A 10,816-nucleotide genomic window follows, 5' to 3' on the forward strand; every position below is an offset into this window, starting at 1 on the left:
TTTCAACTAAGGCCATACCTCCCATCACCTTTCCTTACACTCACCACTCCAACCATCCCTTTTATTATTCTTTCTCTCTCTCATTCCATCTCTTCACTCCCAAGTAACAAGCTTCATACATTCAAGCCTCTCCAAGCTTTCCCAAACAATAAGTGTGGCCCACCCTCTCATCTCTCATCCCCACCATCAAAACTCCATCATCCACCGTTAAAAGTTGAGGCAAGGAGCATAGGAGTCCAAGGGATCAAGGAGAAGGCCTAGAGGTGGGTGATCCACCGTTAATTCTCATTTTAGGGCCCACTTGTTGGTGGGACCCATTTTGATGTATGTGATGTAACCATGAGGGGCCCATAGTGGTGGGGTCCCTCTATCACCATCTCTCTCTCTCTCTCTCTCGCTCTCTTTCTTTATATGATGATAATGATGAAGGGGTGTGTGGCCTATCTAGTGTGTGTGTCCCACCATGGGGCATATATTTTATCCATTCACCTTCATATGGGACCCGCCTGATGGATGTGTTGGATCTACACAATCCAACCCATTAATGGGCCCGGACGAAAGGAAAAACACAAACATCAGGTGATCCAAACAGGTGGGCCACGTACATGTGGGACCCACCATGATGCTGTGTTTATCCATGCCGTCCAGCGTCCCTTGATGCTGGACGTGAGGTAGGGAGTGGCTAGCATGGAGAGTGTGTACTGACATGGGTGTGTACTTACAAGCTAAGAAAAAAAGAGCTTTTGGGGTAGGCTACTCATGTAGGCCCTACCTTAATGTAGAAATCAAATCCACACCATCCAGTTCATTTCTCAGCCCACTTTAGGCATTGAGCCGAAAAATGAATCCAATCCGATTTTCTAGCGAGCCCTAGCATGGCAAACAACATTTTTCACCTTTAAAATCCATTAGGACCCACCTTGATGTCTCTACCTGCCAAAAACATATTGCATATTAGACTCGTTTGATCCGTCATGGGCCATAGAATCCAGTGGTTGGGTTGAATTTTTCATATGTGGGCCCCACCTAGGAAAATATGTACAAAAACAGATTAAAAAAATAAAACAAAACATGCAGCAGCGCCGTGGATGGAAGAGGCAGGGACCCTGGGTCCCAGCCGTGGGCCCCACCATGCTGTGTGTGAACATCAACACTGTCCATTTTATTGGCCCCCTTTGGGGTAGTGGGCCACCCTTAAAGTTAATAGTATGAGGAACTCAAGTGACCCACATGGCAGGAAATAGTAGGGATTGAATGTCTGCCATTGAAACTCTTTTGGGGTCCAGAAGTTTTGGATCATTATGGAATTTGTTTTCCTCTTCATCTAGGGTCTGTGTGACCTTACTAGTGGATTGGATGGCAGATAGACATTTTGGTGGGCCCCACGTGGGACCTCACAATGATGTATGTGTTCTTTCCACAACGTCCACACCATTGGACGGTGGGACCTCACAATGATGTATGTTCTCTCCACACTGTCCATCATTTTGGGACCCACCATGATACATGTCTTGCATCTAAACTGTCCAACCATTTTGGAAGCTCATTTTATGGCATGAGCTAAAGAATGAGTCAGATCTACAGTTCAAGTAGACCACACCATTTAAAATAGTGGAAATAGTGGCATTCACCGTTCAAAATTTCCAAGGGCCACAATAGTTTCTTATTAGGCTGATATTTGTGTCCACTTCATCTATCACTATGTTAAACTTATGAATTGGTTAGATCTCAAATACATTACGGCGGCCCACACCGTGATGTGATCATCCATTGATCAGATGGACCACACCATAGAAATAGTGAAGGATTGAACGTCTATCATTGAAACCCATTTGGGTCACGGAAGTTCTGGATCAATGGAGAATTGTTCTCCCTCTTAATCTAGGTCTTTATGACCTTATGATTTGATTGGTTGGAAAATAAACTCTATAGTGGGCCCTTTGATTTATTTAACCGTGGAAATTATTATCTCCATTACTATTTGTGGTATGGTCCAAATGATCATTCATTATGATTATTTTTTGGGATGTGATTAGGCCCATCTTGATATATTTGTGGCCCGTTGTTAAGGCCCACTTTGATATATATGAGGTGCATTTGATTAGGCCCATCTTGATATATTTGTGGCACGTTGTTGAGGCCCACCTTGATATATATGAGACCTATGTTAAGAGGCCCATGGGTCGAGGCACAACAGGATGTACATAAGACCCAATGCAATGTGTGATTTCACCATGGTTTATGTAATTATGTTCATGGCAGGTCGTGCCTTGGTAGCAATAATGGTTTAATGTCCACATTGTAAGTACAATGTTGGTTAAATATCCGCATTGTGACTCTTCCTAGGGCCCAATGATAAGCCCATACTTGTAGTGTGTAGGCCGCCTAGGCCCATCTTCGTTATGAACAGAGTCCATTACCATATAACATGTTTAGTATAGTTCCATGATTCATGCTCATACGCATCATATGTATGCTTGATATGAGGAGTGACTGATCATAGCATATGCCTTCGGGCAGATTGCTTTTGGGCTCCTTGATAGGCGGAGTTGCCCTTCATGAGCGTGTGGTACGCGCAAGATTGTTGCATGACTGGTAGTGTGATTCATGCACTTCACATTTGTATGACATGATTTCTATATGCCCTCGCGACATCAGGGCTATGACCTCCACAGACACGTCGTGGAAGGTAGGTTCAGATACCAGAAATATTGTTACTAAGCATCGGGGCGCCATAAATGTCCTTGGGTGAAAATTTCTAAACTCGATGGTACCAAAGGATAACTCCAACGTCGAGACAGAGTGGATATATGAGCGCACGAGGGTCGAATACCAGGAGGCCGCATCTACCACTGTGTCATGGTCGGTTGGAAAGGGGTGTGGCCTTACTCTCCTAAGGGTAGGGGGCATTACTAGGCTGAGTTTGACCAGCTCATAAATGGGTCGACTATCGATGTGTCGGATAGGTATTGGTAGACTATTGGCCAGGCGGATAGTGAGGTTTCTTACACTCACTTGGACTGTGCGGATGGGAGAGGGGCAGTGTCATTTGGAGTGTATTAAACCACAGTGATTATTTAGAATGAGAACTGTACTGATATTTGATGAGTTGTATGTGGATTTGGATGAGGATTGGTTTGCTTGAGTTGCATCATGTATCGCATGGTCTTGATATGGCCGATAGCATTCATATCTTGCACTGCATAGCCTTAGTACAGTTGCTTCCCTTCATATACTCATTAACATGATTCTGCACTACTCTGACCTTGCATTCTGAGCACGTTCATACTACGCACACTTACACCACCCTCGAAGCTTTCTACATGCTTATGCACGATTGATGCGTGCAGGTGATGCCAAGACGTAGCCATAGTCTCATCGCAGTTGGGGTGTGCAGCCGAGCTTCTGGAGTTTCTGTTACTTTCATTATATTGTATTTCCCTTTCATACGCATTGTACTTAAAGTTTTTTATCATAGTGAATTTTGTGATGTTGTTCTTATGGTTATTGTTTGTGGGTTATGCTTATAGTTATGCTCATTACGAATCAGATTGATATTAGAAATCTTCCTTTTAGGATCCCAGGATTGAAACCTGGTAAATGCGTGTCGGGAGCCGAGAATGGGGTTCTATGGAGGCTATCCACGCTGGATTTGGCGATTAAAAATTTTGTGAGGCTAGTTTTCGAGTTTGGGGTGTGACATTAGATGTGGCCAAATGGCCTATTTCATGCATACATATCCCATGCATGGGGTTTTTCCCCTTATGAGCCCCATCATGGAGGACTCCTTGGATTTCATTGCATGATAAGTCATTTAGACCTTAGAATCATGGTTGGGATGACATCTCAACCATTAATCTTGATTATAGGACATGCATGTGGTTGATCTATGTTGTAACTTGTGAATCAATAAAATATGTGGTGTGATTGATGAAGGGGATGGCCTCAATGTGGCAGAGCCCCTCCTCTTGTGGCTGATCCTTTATTTTTCCTTGATGTTAGCATTCTAATCATGTATGTGTGGCTCACCTTGTAGACCAACAAAAAAATCTAGACCATCCATGGAGTTTGGACACCCATGGTAGTCCATCCTTAGACATGTGGCCCCAAAATCCACCTAAATAGGGCACATGCAAGGGGTTCTTAATGATTGGGAAGGTCTGGACATTTATTGGGCCTACTGGGGTGGTCCACAACATAATTTTCTGAGGTTAAATCCCTTTGTAAATGATATCTACATTTAATTCCTTTCAATTACAAGTTGCTGTCCAGAACTGTCTGGACAGATTTTTGGGCTAACTTGAGACCAAAATTTAGGGCTTTTGGTGGAGATTTTTATACCAAGTAATATATAATTTTTGAAGTTGTATGCCCCACCTTTGAGCATGCTAAATTTCAGCCTCAACCGACCTTATTTGGGTCCCCAAAAGAGTGGGCCAATATGGGTAACTTGCTAGATTTTCTGCTGTAATTCCAGCAACATTGCAGTCTGAAAACTTGAACATATAAAATAATTTCTGAATAGGTGGGCTCCTTTAGTAGACCCTACCTAATACATATGTAGGGATGTTGAAATCAAATTTTCCCAATTTTTGGAGACCTTGGGCCCACCCCTTTTGGGTGCTTAATCAGGGTTTGTCCAGAATTCTACACTTAGCAGATTCTCTGGACAGCTTGTATTCCTTAATTTAATTAAAATATTTCTGATTATTCAAAAACCCTAAAATTTTGCAGAGGTGTGGCCCCCATGATAGGACCTACCTGCCAAGTTTCAGGGTCAAAGTACCCCTGTACTGATCATGGTACGGGCTGGACCAGCCATGATTGGCCGTCCACCCCACCTTGTGGGCCCACATTAATACATTTGTTTCACCCACCATCCATCTAATTGTGGTCTATGTGGGACATGGCCATCTCCCTCAGTAGAATCCATTTTTGGGACCCATTTGGATGTGTTTTGGGCCAATTGCCCAGACCTATAGCACTTTTCACCCTTGGGACACCTAGTCTCATTGGACCACTGCTGGACTTTCAGTCCAGCAGCATGGTCCTCCCTTATTTATGTGTGAAATTCAGTCCTTCCCTCTAGTGGGACCCACAGAGATATATGTGGGCCATCAGGGAACTCATACTTAACCCTTTATAACTATCGTTGAGCTCCAGCAGGCCCAGAATATGGGTGGGCTGGAATTTTCAACAAAAGGCTCAAACTTACTGCCCAGAAGTGCCTGTTTTGGGGCAGCATGGCCCACTAGATTTAAGGATGAATTGTGCACATAAGCTTGCCATTTTTTGAGGTGCATTTGGGCTTCATTTTTGCACACTAAGAGGCCCACCTCAATTGGATTTTATTTTGGATGTATGTTCATAGTTTTGGTTGGACTTCGTAGGCCTATTTATCTTGGAATCTTCTAGTTAGGTCCCTTAACCTTTGGGCCTGTATCTCACCACTTATTATGATGGGTTTGTCGGCCATAATGTGCAAGTAGTTGGGCTCTTGGTTGCCCACCAAATTAACCTTGTACTTGGACCAAGTTGTGAGGCCCAACTCACTTAGATAAAGCATAGAAATTGCCCACATGGTTAGATTACCGTGCTACCCACTAGGTCCACCACAATATGTGGATTTATGACCTTTATGGTTGGGCCCAAACCTTGTTTGAGGGCCCACCATATTGTCTATCACTACCAAAAAAATGATCAAAGGCTATAGACTATATGGATATATGGCTACGGCTTTAATCTGTAGTTATATTGCTATGACTTTAGTTTGTAGCTAAAAGCTACTACCCACCATCTCGCAACTATAGATTGACGGTCCCATAAAGGTCTCTACGGGGCTCATCATAATGTAAGTGTTTTATCTAAGTCGTTCATATGTTTTGATATCTCATTTTAGGGCATAAGCCCAAAAAGGAGGCAAATTAATGCCTTAATTGGACCACACAGTACTAAACAGTAAAAATTATGTGCTTATCATTGAAATTTTTTGGGAGTGGTGTGGTTGACTTGGGCTTTGATCTACCTCGTTTTTTATTTCATGCCCTAAACCTAGTTACCAAAATGAATAGAAGGCATGGATAAGCCACATACATCTTGGTGGCCCCCACGAAGCCGTGACATGACCGTCCAAACAAATAGCGGACGAGGATTGGCTGGTGTACCGCACACCACTGAGTGGCTGGTGTGTTAACGTCACCAAGTTATGTGGGTCCCATCATGAGGTATGAGTTATATCCAAACCGTCTGTCCACTTGGGGAGATCGTTGTAAGGTTTGAGCTAAAAAATATGACAGATCCAAAAATCAAGTGGACCACATTGTAAAAAGCGTTAGAGGATGAACGCCTGCCAATAAAACCCTTTTGGTCGTCAATGACCTTTTGGATTAATATGATATTTGTTTTTTATCGTCATCCAGTTCTTTGTGACCTTATGAACAAATTATATGGAAAGTAAATGTTACAGTGGGCCCTATGAATGTTTTAATGGTGAGAATTATCGTCCCACCGCTATTTGTGGTGTGGTCTACTTGAGGCCTGGAAATTACTCATTTTTGGGATCAAGATCTAAAATTATCTCCCCATATTGATGAATGGTGTAGATATGATAAATATATCATTTTGGGGCCATGTAGCTTTGATCTCCTTTGAACTGTATGAAACAATGGAAATTAACCTTTACCGTTTATATCTGGTGTGGTCGAATTGGGCTTTCGTTTTATCTAATTTTTGGGTACTTGCACTAAAATAAAAATTTTAAAAGAATGGATGGAACGGATGAACCACATGCATCACGGTGGACCCCACGGAGAGCCCCTAACACAGGACCATCCGTCTTTATCGCCACGCCTAAAAAATTCGTCCGCGCCTAAAACAATTCGTCCGCACCCATTTCTTGTCCTATCTCTCTCCCTCTCTCTCGCAGCCTCGCCGCACCGCCTACCCTCTCTATCTCTAGCCCCAGGCCTTTGATGAACTCATATAGAGGGCTTCTAAGCTGGTTTCTTAAGACACCCAGAATCCAAAACAAGATGATCTCAACACTTCGATTCATGGGTCTTTCAGGAAATCTAGCTTCTCTTGAGGTAATCATGATTTTTATCTTCTTCCTGATTTCCTTTTTTAAAATTGGAATTGGTGATTACACCCACCCATTTGGATAGTTACACCCAATTGTCTGCATAAATATTGAGTGGTTTTGGAAAATATTTGATGATTTTTTAAAATGTTTGTGTTGGATTTGGGAAAAAGATAGAAAACCCATGATTTGGCCTTTTAAGCGTGGTGCAGATTCGAAGAAGATTTGGGGGATTTATTATCAGAAGTGCAGAAGATTTCGGCAGTTCTATTGTCGTCATTGCTACTGCTGCTATCAGATGCCTTGGATTTGGGCTTTGGTCATTATGTGAAGGGTTCATGGATGAAGGGTATAATTTATTTATTTATTTATTTTCATGCATCATTCGTTCCTAAAAGTTTCTTCTTCATGAACTTTTCTTTTATGTTTCCACTTTTCTTATATATCTATTTCAAAGCTTTAGTGTTTTGATAAATGCAAATTCCAATTTTCTTATATATCTATTTATGTCATGTTTGTTCAATTAGCTCTCCTTGTTACTCTCCTTCTATAGCTTTCATGTTTGTACACAGCAGTTTCTATTTTGTACCAAGGAATTAAGATGCTAAGGAAGAAAAGAAGCCATAAGGGTCTTGATTCGTATAAAGGAAAGGTAGCAGTTCATTTAATTGCTTATGGACTGAGTTGTTTCTATTTTGTACAATGGGAGTAATCATTTAAAATGTTTGCAAATTCTCAACATTGTTTACCCATGATTCTCACTCAATGCCTAGAGTTTGGACTGGGAAGGAAGACATCTGAGCAATCATGAAAATTGATCATTCTATTGTACTTAGCAACTTATCATATTAGCAAAATAACTATCTGAAGTTGAGCCTCTTCCCTATTTGTTGTAATCCCAATTCCTACTTGCATAGTATTAGTGAACAGAGGTTCTGCCTATTTATAGAAAAAAAAAAAAAAACTGCCTAGTCTTTGAGTAAGATTAAGAAGGCAGAAACATGAGGGTATGTTGGCATTATAAGATAACATGATAGTATATTGGTCATTTCAAAAGGCTACTGGGGAGAACCCATGAGCTTAATTTTGAGTGTGCTTGTAGTGAGAAAAGCATATGCAATATATGTATGTTTGAAATCTCGCTTCCTGTAGTAAGGATCTTTAATTATCTTTTTCTTTTGTTTTTATTAGTCCCTGAAGCTGCTCTCTGTTATGGCTACAATCCGTTTGGATAACAAGGATGATAAAATCCAGACTACTTCTCACTTGCTTTAGCAGAGTCGGCGAATGGCAATGTTACTGACAGGAGCATCATTTCATCTGACCCACTGGCTTCAAACACTTGGGAAGAGGTGACATATGAAGCTTCTGAAACTCTTTCTTGATGTGTTTGGCCCATGAACTTTCTTATTGATCACAAAGACTTGGTATGAAGAAGGATATTTCACAATAAGGAATGAAAAATAGCAAAGGTAATCTCTATCAATCTTATTTACCAAGAAGGCTCATGAACATCTCTCTTTTGCATTTGCATCCCTTGATCAATTCCAAGAATAATAATATGAAAGAAGAAATTGATGGGAATTCAAATGTTGCAACAAAAACACAAGTATGAAATCACTACTACTAGATTTATGGCTCTAACTTACATGTGGATGAACATATTCCACACATGGAAGCAGACCCATTTCGAAAGAACCCCAAATACATGCAATGTTCATGTTAGATCATATTGAGAATGTTGGAAGTTATCAACATGAATGATTTTGCATATTGAGAATGTTGGAAGCTATCAACATGAATGATTTTGCATGTAATCTGATTACTTACAAGCACACAGTAGAACTCATATGCAAATGTTTGTTTACACTTCCAAATAAGTTGATTATAATCTTCTCTTCCGTATCCATATGTGATGTAACAAATCTGTATTTTGGGTTGTTTGGCAACTAGGAATTTACAAGTTGCTAAAGAATTTATTTTTTGGAAACAAATTCTCTATGAGAAACTGATTGGGTGCACCTTACCATCTAAGTTCTCTTCAGCCATCTAGGAATTTATAAGTTCTCTTTTTGCCATGACCCAACTAAATCTAATTGGGTGTACCTTACCATCTAATATTTGGCCATCTTTTTCCTAAACAATTGATATTTATGTTCTTTGACACTGCTTATCAAATTAAAGTTTATATCTCACAACTACTGGCCGCACTTGTAACAGGTAACAGGACACTTCAACCTAATACAGGTCAGGATCAAATCATGGGCATACATTTACTGATCCAAACTCAAATCATGGGCCCACCTTTATACGGGGCAGGGCCTCAAATTACGATTATTTGGGAAATTGTTAGTTTTAACCTCTGATGTTGATTTGTAGAACTGGTTAGATTTAGCATGGATTTTATGTTTAGATTTGTAGAACTGGTTAGAAAATGCTTTCCTATCAAGGGTTCAAGGCATGTTCGGGTGCCACTTATAATGAGTTCATCTCATTTAGTTAACATTAGTAGTGCATTAGAGATCATAAATGGTTGGTTATCATGATGACATATAATTCTATGCAAAAAAGTTTAAAAAAGAAGATCCCTAATACATAATTTGGAATAACTAAAATGAGATGAATTCAATTTTATTTTTTTAAATGGCATCCAAACAGGCCCCATGGGGCATGCCCTTGGGGATTTATTCTATGTTTATAAATGCAAATTCTTCATGTGCATTAATTAGTTTTGGATGTCTTTGATTTTGAATCTTCAGGTTTTGATCTGTAAAGGTTTGTTGATCCCATGTGCTTATGAGTGTAGCCTTGCCCCTCTACATATCTGAACATGTGTATGGTGCACATGTTGTGAACATCCAAGCTATCCATCATTCCATCCCCTATAGGGAGCTTTATCGTGTTTCCATGATCTCTGTATAGGTGGGGACTGTTTTGAAATGTTACATACAACCGACTTTGGCTGTTCTACAAGTTATCCCATATGTAGTGGTTAGATCTGCTTGGTTTTTTTCTCGAAATGTCTTCCATCTGTTTCATCTCATGAAGGTTGTTGTAATGCTGATTTCAAGTCTTTGCAAGAGTTTCTCTTGAACAGAAGGAGCTTATCATGACCACTTTTAAGATAGTGGGAAGGATGGTATTGATGTGTGGAGATGGGACCAATGATGTTGGGGCTCTGAAGCAAGTATTAATGCCCCTCTTTCACATAGCTGTTTTTATCTTATTATCCATTAATTTGTAGGCTGCTGATTGAGCCCCTTTGTTTGAAATCTGAACCACAGTTTGTTGGCCCATTTATATGGATTAGTGCGTCTGAACTTGAAAATGTATTTAAGAAAAAGGCTTTGTAGCCACAGGATCCATTCCTACAGAATACTTCAACAAACATCATGAATAGGAATGTAGTAATTAGAAAATCTTGTCACTTCTAGCAGGATTTTAGCTTTAATACATGGAGCATGGATTGAAATTAAAACTGATGAGATTAAACAGAAAAAAAAAGTAAAAGAAGAGGGGCAAGATGTAGATGATGTCAGGTATGTCCATTTAGGCAAGGTAGATGAACTTCCATTAAGAAGTTCCATTTCTTCTACCCAAATCACTATTATTGCTGTCATGAGTTTCTATTTGATGATTCTCTTGGATGTTTATGAACTTATGCACTGGTAGGTTTTGAAAAGTTGACTTAATGCACCGGTAAGGTTTTGAAAAGTTCTTGTTTCTCATTGAATTCCT

General features: G+C 40.3%; 1 long non-coding RNA gene across 5 annotated transcripts; it reads left to right on the forward strand.

Annotated features, from left to right (window-relative positions):
- Nucleotides 1-6,939: 6,939 nt before the first annotated feature.
- LOC131221134 (uncharacterized) lies at nt 6,940-10,480 on the forward strand. 5 transcript variants are annotated; one of them, XR_009159016.1, is made up of 6 exons: nt 6,940-7,085; nt 7,291-7,427; nt 7,632-7,730; nt 8,270-8,550; nt 9,299-9,426; nt 9,838-10,479. It is a non-coding gene; the product is annotated as an uncharacterized LOC131221134 (long non-coding RNA). The 5 variants fall into 5 exon arrangements; XR_009159014.1 differs by having other exon boundaries at nt 8,270-9,426; nt 9,838-10,480; XR_009159017.1 differs by lacking the exon at nt 9,299-9,426 and having other exon boundaries at nt 9,885-10,478.
- Nucleotides 10,481-10,816: the final 336 nt, after the last annotated feature.

This window comes from Magnolia sinica, chromosome 12 (assembly GCF_029962835.1).
Source record: "Magnolia sinica isolate HGM2019 chromosome 12, MsV1, whole genome shotgun sequence".
Classification (NCBI taxonomy): domain Eukaryota; kingdom Viridiplantae; phylum Streptophyta; class Magnoliopsida; order Magnoliales; family Magnoliaceae; genus Magnolia; species Magnolia sinica.